The sequence below is a fragment of the Bidens hawaiensis genome, unplaced genomic scaffold, assembly GCF_021521415.1.
Source record: "Bidens hawaiensis isolate Kalapana, Puna unplaced genomic scaffold, B.hawaiensis_p1.1 tig00020524_1, whole genome shotgun sequence".
Lineage (NCBI taxonomy): Eukaryota > Viridiplantae > Streptophyta > Magnoliopsida > Asterales > Asteraceae > Bidens > Bidens hawaiensis.
In genome coordinates, this window is record NW_027493139.1 from 245,652 (window position 1) to 255,946 (window position 10,295).

The following is a 10,295-nucleotide window of genomic DNA, read 5'->3' on the forward strand; positions in this document are numbered from 1 at the left end:
GTGTAATTTTCTTTTCTATTTCTTCCTACTCAACACATAAAATGTTTAATATTTTTTCTTTTTCTCTTCTTTTCATTAAACTCTATTTCTCCCTACTCAACACATAAAATGTTTAATATTTTTTCTTTTTCTCTTCTTTTCATTTTTCTCTTCTTTTCATTAAACTCAGAAATATGATACTATTTCCTTTTTCTTCCTTTCTTTTCTATCATAATTCCACTTCTTTTCTCCTTCTATCATTATTAAAATTAGAACTTTTTTCTCTTTCTATCATTATTAAAATTGAACTTGGAATATTAAAATTAAACTTGGAAACACAACGATAATGCATTCTAGTTTACAAAAAAAATATTAAAAGAAAAAAACATTAACGATCCACAAACCATTAACAAAAAAATTGTGCAAACCACATACAGAATTATCAGATTTATTTACATACACGAACAACATAATCAACTACATAACCGTACAAGCCGTCGGGTTTTCATCACTAAACGCCGTCGTATACCTGATTTCAGTCGAACTCGCCCGAGCCAAACTCCTGGTCTGAGGATCCACATACTCCACGTTTCTAACGTATCCAGGCGGCGCCTTTTTATCATAAACTCCCGGCACATATGGATGGTCAACAACATCATAGGGAACATACGGCCACATTTCGGCTTTTTTACCGGTGTGGTGGCGGACTCGATGCAACACCTTGTTCGGCTCGACGTAGCCTACAACGGTTAGCTTGCTTTTCTTTGGGTCCACCTCCACCGAAGTCACTCCTTTCATGCCTTCTACGGACTTTCAGACCCTCCTCTCGCACCCTTCACAGTCCATCTTCACCTTTATCTCCCGTCTGCGGACAAAATATGGAGACAACGTAAGATTCGCGTGATAAACAGTATTGTGTTGTCTTTCAAACTGATTATGGCGCATTGGGAACAGAGATGTAATTGTAACCCTACATATATATAAAGTGACAGCAATGGAATGCCCTGCATCTTAACTAGCCAAGCAAACAACTTACCCTGCATCTTTTCTCTCCCGTACTTTTTTTTATTATGTATTAAGTATTTTTTTTTAAAGTTTTATACCTGTAAGCAGTTCGCTAGGGTGACAAGCGAACTTAAAAGAGTGTTTTTCAGCGAAAATGACCTGTTGCTTACAGCTTCATAATTCAAATGACTTCTATTAGTTTGCGGTTTAAGATTCGTTAAAACATTTCTACGCGTTTTTTGAAAGTTGTCTTTATTTGTAAACAGTTCGGTAACGAATTAATTATATATAGACATAATTTCTTTTTAGAGTTTTTCACCAAACTTTAACTTAACCGTAGTGAAGAGGTAGGTCCCAGCAGGGCTCAGTTGGTCCCGCATGACTCACCTTGAACAGGGATGTCTGCGCAAAGACCATCTACTCCCGCAGGACCCACCATGCTCAGAGAAGCCTACGCGCAGTATGCAAGCTGCATACGCAGGGAAAAGCCTCCCAATGGTAAAGTAACCCGCCTGTTCCCGCAGTTGCGGATACAAGCCATCAGGGAAGGCTACCCGCACAGCATAGCTACACGCATAAGGCTTAACACTTACAAATATTCAGTGTCACCTGAAAGAATGAGCAAAGGCGGGAGGGGGAAAACTCCCGCCAAAATGGGCCAGTCCGTATGGAGGATCTTTTGCGTAATACCTGACGAGGTAAAGACAAAAGATCTGACCAAGAATGCGACAGCTCACTGACAGCAGCGTGGCAGACAGCACGCCACAGCACTGTGACCAATAGCCGCCGCCTGCCCACCAACTCCTGCCAGACCACGTGCCTAGCCTGCAGTTGGTAGAAGACGAAGAGTGCACGGCACGCCTGCTCTGTGTCAGCCGCTACCTATCCACCACTCACAGGTAGGGCACGTGCATAGGTTACAGTTGGTAGCGTGTTGGGCCGGCTAAACCCCTTGGAAACCCACCTTCGGCTATAAAAGACAGCAAATGGTATTATCATTTCATCATCTACTATCTCGTATAACTTACTTGATAATTGCTCTAATAGTATTCATATACTTTTATATTTAAAGAGCAATATAGACTGATTCTCACGCCGGAGGGTGGTCACAATGAGGAACCCCCCCCCCCCTTCTCAGTGACGAGCTCACGGTGTCTGTTTTGCAGGTTCCCTGAAGTACAACTTACTCTGCTGGACCTAACCTTCGAGGGAAACATCTATCTAACCCCCAGGTTACCAGTAATCTGCCCGGGGTCCGGTTAGTGTTTCTTCATTGGCGCCATCCGTGCATAAAAGCTAGAACTTCATTTTTCAACAGTTTTTTCAAACTTCTAAGATGGTTAAAGAAATTCCGGTAACCACAACCCCAGCTACTGGGGGGAATACCGGCAACACAGTTTTTACAAACACTACCCCGGCTACCCAAGCCGGGGCAAGTGAAGTAAATTTTACGAACACTACCCCAGCTACCCAAGCTGGGGCAAGTGTAGTAAATAATCGCTCACTGGGATTCATCGATACCCAGTTAGAGAAACGAACAAGACTCCCCCGCCAAACACTCGATGAAGTTAAGGCATGGGCGGAGGCACGTCAAAGGGAATTCCAAGCTGAGTTGGACGAACGCTTGCGTTCCGTCCAACAGGCTGACGAATTCGAAGATTACTTGGATGACTCGGAGGAATCCGACTCCGACGCGAACCCTCGCCATAGGGCAAAAGGGAAGCGTAAGGAAACGGATTCCCAACCGAGAATGCATTTTGGACAAGCCTTCAAACCAAAAAGCACAGGTGGAAGTCCACGAGACTTCTCCAAAACATTCAGACCAAACGTTGCAAATGCGGGAACGTCCAAATTTGCAAGGGACATTGCAGAAGCAATTGCCCCAAAAAGTGCCAAACAAATGTCCAGCGTAGGCACATATGATGGTATATCCGACCCAGATGATCATTTGAACAGATTCATAGCGGGGGCAACCGTCAGTAGTTGGACGGAACCTACATGGTGTTACATGTTCCAAATGACGCTGGTCGGGGCTGCTAGAGCGTGGTTCGATCGCCTACCGGTCAACCACATCTACGACTGGGCTGACTTCCAACAGAAGTTTAGCCAACACTTCAGCCAGCAAAGAAAGTATACCGAGGAGCAATGGACAATCCTCAAATGCATTCGAGAGAAAGATGAATCTTTGCTGGACTTCATCACTCGCTTCAACTCGAAGAAGCTAAGTCTGGGTAACATTAGCGAAGATCTTGTTCGCGCTGCCTTTATTCAGGGCGCGAACGACCCAGAGCTCATCCGCACTCTGACAGGTAAAGACGGCATGCCATCCACATGGGATGCCATAATGACGGCAGCCAAACGCTTTGCCGAAACGGAGAAACAGCTGGGAAGAGATCTCCCCCAGAATACAAACCTCTACACACAGAGGACAAGGGAGAACAATGTGAGAACCGCCCGGCTAAACAAAAAGAGGCGGCAAGGTATTTGGCAGTCAAGGATAAATTTTGACACCCCCTCAAGCTCTCGCCCTCTGGTTGGCGGAAGGGACAACACGCACCCTTCGAACCGGAAAAACCGTTGGACGCCACTCACCAAGAGCGTCACGGAGATATTTGCCACGGAAAAACTGCCATGGCCAAAAGCCCCAGCGATCCGACAGAAACCCAATGCGGATCAAAGCAAGTCTTGTGACTTCCATGGGACAAAGGGCCATAGCACTGAGGAGTGCACATCCTTGAGGGACATCGTCGAGACATTCGTCAAGGATGGGAGGCTCGCACACCTCGTGGCATCTATCAAGAAGGGAGGAAGGAACGACAACAGGTACAGGGGTAACGGACGAAAGCCCGTCGACATCAGCATCAACATGGTCCATGGTAAGGTCAGAGGAAGAAAGAGACCGATGACCGAACCATGCGCATGGAAGGAAGCAGAAGTGCGCTTCCCGCGAGTGCCGGGAGGCCCAAACAAAGAAGGCCCCATTGTCATTAAAAGCCAGCTGGGGCACTACATCACCTCCCGCACCCTCGTTGACAATGGCGCATCGTCGACAGTGATGTACAGGCAGTTCTTCGACAAGCTAGACGATGAAGACAAGGAACGCCTGGAGACGGTCTACGCTTCAATGGAAGGGTTTGACGGCAGCATGAACACTCCCTTGGGCACCCTATCTTTCCCCGTCACTCTCACCGATGGGAATTATTCACGCACGGAGGATGTGGATTTTGTTGTAATGAAAAAACCACATCATACGTATGACATCCTATTCGGGAGAGACGGGATGGCAAGATTCAACGCCGTGGTATCCTCAGTCCACGGCATGATGGGATGGCCAACAACTGAAGGCGTAGCGATGATCACGGGCATTCCCCAGGTATGCATCGCATCCGTCTCCTCTAAACCCAAACCGAAGATGGCCAAACAAACCATCACTGAACCTGAAAAGTGGGCATTCAATGGGAAATATCCCGATCAGGCCGTTACCATTGGCCCGACAATTGTTGATCCAACACGCACCTTACTCAAGCGCTTACTGCAGCGAAACGCAGACATCTTCGCGTGGACACCAGCCGACATGACTGGTGTACCCCGGAGTAAGGCAGAGCATAAGCTCAAATGCGATCCGGCCGTTACGCCGATCGTACAAAAGCGCAGAGTAATGGGGCCCGAGCAAACCAACGCGTGCAGAACCCAAGTCAAGGAACTCCTTGACGCGGGCATCGTGCGCGTTAGCAAATATCAAACATGGGTTGCAAATCCCGTAATGGTACCGAAGAATAACAAACAATGGCGCATGTGCATAGATTTCAAAGATTTGAATAAAGCATGCCCCAAAGATTGTTATCCGTTGCCAGAAATTGATCTCAAGGTGGATTCGGTGGCACCATTTCGCCTTAAATGCTTCTTGGATGCGTATAAGGGGTACCATCAAATCCACATGGCTGTAGATGACCAGGACAAAACCGCCTTTCGGACGCCCGATGGCACATTTTGTTATAAAATGATGCCATTCGGACTTAAGAACGCGGGGTCCACGTACCAACGACTAATGGACAAAGAGTTTCACGCCCAAATTGGGAGAAACTTGGAAGTCTATATGGATGATTTGGTCATCAAAAGCCCCGAGCCAGAGGCGATGTTGAAAGACATTGACGAAACTTTCAACACGCTCAGAAAGATAAACATGAAGCTCAACCCGAGCAAGTGTTCATTTGGGGTGGAAGAAGGGAAGTTCTTGGGAGTCATTATTACTAAAGATGGCTTCAGAGCGAACCCTGAAAAGGTCGAAGCCATTGTCAAAATGGAATCACCTACCACCATAAAACAGGCTCAAACACTGAATGGACGACTAGTCGCGCTTAACCGCTTTTTGGCAAACCATGCGGATAGGTCGTTCCCTTTTGTGTCAACGCTAAGAAATTGTTTAAAGAAAACGCACTTCCGCTGGACACCAGAAGCGGAAGCAGCTTTTCAGGAGATTCGATCACGCCTGATCGAACTCCCAACACTCACAGCACCACAAGCGGGGGAGGAGTTAATCCTATACCTCTCCGCAACAGATAGAGCAACCGGGGCAGTCCTGCTTGTAGAACGAAAAGGCATCCAGATGCCAATCTATTATGTTAGCCGCGTGCTGGCAGACGCGGAAACCCGGTACTCTACCCTGGAAAAACTAGTCTTGGCACTTATACACGCTTCACGCAGGTTGAGACGATATTTCCAGGGTCACCCAATCACTATTCTCACCAACTTCAAACTCTCAAATGTTCTAGGCAAACCCGAGTTATCGGGACGTCTAGCCAAATGGGCAATTGAATTGGGAGAATATGCGATTCAATACAAGCCGAGACCAGCCATTAAAGGCCAGGTCCTGGCTGATTTTATTGCAGAAGTCCCCGCTTCACGGGAGAAAGAGTGTCAGGAGGAGGTTCAACCCTCCCCAGCACACGAAATCAATGAGGTCTGGCGACTCTACACTGATGGAGCAGCTAGTAACGAGGGTTCAGGCGCAGGGTTAAAATTAACAAATCCAGCAGGCCAGGAATATACTTATGCTATTCGGCTGGATTTTCCAAGTACGAATAACGAAGCTGAATATGAAGCATTCCTGGCCGGATTGAGGATTGCGCGTAAAATGGGTGTAAAAAATTTGGAAGCCCATGTAGATTCCATGCTAGTGGCAAACCAAATAAACGGGACGTACACGGCTGTGAACGACACAATGGCCCTGTACCTTGCCCAGGCCAAAGCCATCATGCGCGATTTTAATGATTGTAAAGTGATACACGTCAAGCGCAGCGAAAACAAATCTGCGGATGCGTTAAGCAAGCTTGCATCACTGGCCTACACCCACTTGGGAAAGGACATCCGCGTTGAACTCCTCGAAACACCATCAGTCCCGCACAAGGAAATTTGTGTCATCCAAACCGGTACAGAAACATGGATGACCCCAATAATAAAATACCTTGAAGCAGGAACGTTACCAGAGTCAAAGTCACAGGCAAGAAAACTACGCTGTAAAGCACTGAATTATCAGCTGGTCAATGACACCCTTTACAGACGTAACTTTCTTGGCCCATTGTTAAGATGCGTGGACAACCAAGATGCTGACTACCTCCTAAGGGAGGTTCACGAAGGCATCTGTGGAGTACACGCAGGCCCCCGCGCTGTGGTAGCCAAGCTAAACAACGCGGGATACTTCTGGCCGGGGATGCATATGGACGCGTTGGCATACATCAGAAAATGCAGATCTTGCCAGCTTTACGCACCCAACACGCATCGCCCGAAAAATGAACTTGTTCCTGTCACTTCCTCGTGGCCATTTCAGAAGTGGGCCATTGACGTGACAAGCCCATTTCCTACAGCAGCTGGGAATGTTCAGTTCCTAGTGGTAGCCATTGACTACTTCACCAAATGGATAGAAGCGAAACCTTTAGCCCAAACAACCGCAAAGCATATCAAAAAATTCATTTGGGAATTTATTATTTGTCGTTTTGGGCTTCCACAGAATTTGGTAAGCGATAATGGCACCAACTTTGCTGACAAGAAGCTACAGCAGTGGCTGAAAGAACTTCAAATCACCCACACCTTTACCTCAGTGGCACACCCGCAAGGTAACGGTGAGGTGGAAAGAGCAAATAAGAGCATCGTCGAAGGCATAAAGAGAAGACTCTTGGAACATAGATCCGGTTGGGTGGACGAGCTTCCACACGTCCTTTGGGCAAACAGAACGCTGAAGAAGACCAGTACGGGAGAAACCCCGTTCAGTCTCACTTATGGCACTGAAGCCATGATCCCAGTCGAAATCGGTCTACCCTCACCAAGGGTCTTAATCCAACCAGAAGACAATGATGCGGAAAGACGGTTAGACCTTATGCTAACCGAAGAGCGCAGAGACTTAGCCGCCGTGCGTGAAGAAAACTACAAACGACAAATGCAAAAATACTACAACACGCGGGTAAAACTCTGCAATTTCAATGAAGGAGACTACATACTGCGTAACAACGAGGCTTCGAACCAACAACGCCCAGGAAAGTTGGCCCCGATTTGGGAAGGGCCATACGTTATCAAAGAAGTTCTGGGAAAGGGCGCATACCGGCTCGAAAGGCTCGATGGCACTCCCATCCCTAGAACATGGAATGGAGCTCAATTACGCAAATGTTATATGTAGATCAATTCCAACTTGTAAAGAAAAGGCCTAGAGCCACTTCTAATGGAAATGATTCTCCTTTCATGATGTATTGATAGCTTGTAACCTATGAACTTCCCTTACGGGAAGAAGTAGTTGCGTGTGGAAGGCGGCAATACCCGCATAAACACAACGCCAAAATGTTAAAAAGTTCTAAGGAAAACCTACACGCAGGTCAGATGTAGGTATAGTTTAGCCATCCTTGTAAGTGCAAGTGACGGTCTTACCCGCACAATCACAAACAAGGAAACCAAACTTAACTTACCATCTACCACGTTAAAAGGTTAACTTATGAACACTTAAAAAAGTTCTAAGGAAAACCTACACGCAGGTCAGATGTAGGTATAGTTTAGCCATCCTTGTAAGTGCAAGTGACGGTCTTACCCGCACAATCACAAACAAGGAAGCCAAACTTAACTTACCATCTACCACGTTAAAAGGTTAACTTATGAACACTTAAAAAAGGATAAGAAAAACCTACACGCGGTCAGATGAAGGCAAAAGTTCAGCCATCCTACCAAGTGCAAGTGACGGTTATACCCGCACAATCACGAAGGAGGAAGCAAAACTCTAACCCATCATCAACCACGTTCACAGGTTAACTTATTCTAAACACTTGGAAAATTGCTAATTTAAACTAAGTATGCAAGTCATAAGTTTATAAAGCAAAGAATCCAATGAAAGGAATAACAATCGTATATTTCAATGATATATTACAACAGTGGCCGGGTAACTACCCGCCTAAAAGAAATCTATACAAAGCTAAGTCTATCCTAGCAGTGGGAAGGGATCTTCAGGATCAGGCTTCAGGACCACCTCCGCTTGGACCAGCACCGTCAGAGCGCGGCTGTCCAAGGAAAGTCTTAAGGATGTTTAGCCCATCATCAGCAGCAGCAGCTTCATTCACCTTCTCCACCACCGGATGCGGGAAGGCAGCGTACTGGTTCACTGCTTGGTCATAAGCAGCTGCAGTGTTAACATTGAATAAAGGGAAGTTGGAGGGCGGAAAGCCTCTCTCAGCAAACCCTAGACCAAGCAGGAAGCCAGTCTTCTCCCCATCCTCATGAGAAGCGTTGAGGGCTGCGCTCATTGCATCGTCGTAAGAGGTCTCTGAAAGGACCCGACGCACAACCTACAAAAGAAAATTACAAGTTAGAACATTTTCTAATTACAAGTAGAAAGAGAAGAAAAAAAAGAGGATACCTGAGGCAACGCTTCTCGAAGCAGCCATTGGAGGGTAGCTTGACTTTCTTTGTAAGCACGTTCGGCTCCGCTTTTATCAAGGTTGGCAAGTTGAACTTCCTTGGCGGCAGCTTCTTCGACGCTTTTGAGTTTCCTTTCAGTGCGGTCAAGCACCCCCCTCTGGTCAAGGATCTCCTGCAGCTTCTTGGCATCTTCCATTGCCAAGGCGTCATGAGCATGCTGAAGAGCCTTTAATTTACATTTAAGCTGCTCATTCTCTTCGCGAAGTGGCTCAGCAACAGCTTCAGCCTTGGCAGCCCTCTCAGTTGAGTTTCGCGCAGTCTCCTTGGCCAGCCGAAGCTGTTCATTCACAGCTTGGGCAGCCTTGGAGCGGGCCTCGAGTCGCGCCTGGACTTCAACCTCGAGGGCCTTGAATGCCTTCTCCTTCTCGGCTGCGGCAGCGGCCAACTGCCGGTTCTCCTCCCGAAGAGCCCGCGCTTCAGATACATCTTTGGCGCGCGCTGCTTTTAACTTGTCGTTTTCACGACAAAGCAGCTCGACGCGGGGCTGCGTCCGGTCCTGGAGAACCCGAAGCTCATTGGTTAGCCTACCCTCTTGGTAGCTAGCCATGGCTTCCCCCAACGCACCATGAGGAGCAGCGTGGGGAGCCCAGTCCACGCACTCCACAGGGGTGCGAAGGGTTGTTCCTCGGCGTATGTTCCATCTTGGAACATACACTTCATTGGAATCCGACACTGCAAAAGAAACAAAGGCAGTTAGGAAAAGATGATAAAAATATATAAGGGAAAAAGAACCCTACGTACCTGTAGGGTCAATAACAGGCCGATAGCCGCCAGACCCATCACCTGAACCTAAAGGAAATCCATCCAACAGGTCAGGCAGACGGGAAGGTGGCATAGATCGGCGGGAAGCCCGGCGCATACCTGATGGTTCGGCCGTCGGTGCCGGGGGCGCAGGCATAGTGGCAGCCGCTGTGGTTGCCATTGTTGGCGCCGCCTCCTCAGCAGCAGTAACCGCCGGCTCCGTGAGAGATGCTGTAAAAATTGCACTTACAGCCGGCGGAGACATCTTCTCAGCCGGAACAGCCTCAGGAAGGCTGGAACCAGCGGAACCAGGCGCAGGCGCCTGGGTCGACGCCTCGGGAAGGCTGACCGAGCCTACCGTCATTGGCGGGGGAATACTCGCTCCAAATCCACCCTGGAATGCGTTAACATCCACACCTGCACAAACAAAAGTGTTAGAAATTTATTTGAAATAAATTTAGACAAGAATCATGATGGTACTTACGGGGTCTCTTGAGCTTGAACGTACGGACGAGCGGGGGCGAACCCGAGGGAACCGGCCTCTTGACACCGGTAACCGTCGTCGTCGTTTCCTCCCCGGAGGTAACAGCTATAGCCTCCGGAGCGGTGGTCTCCTC

General features: G+C 47.8%; 1 pseudogene; it reads right to left on the reverse strand.

The window, feature by feature from the left end:
• Positions 1-341: 341 nt before the first annotated feature.
• LOC143561011 (heavy metal-associated isoprenylated plant protein 27-like) lies at positions 342-834 on the reverse strand (annotated as a pseudogene).
• Between the last annotated feature and the right edge of the window lie 9,461 nt (positions 835-10,295).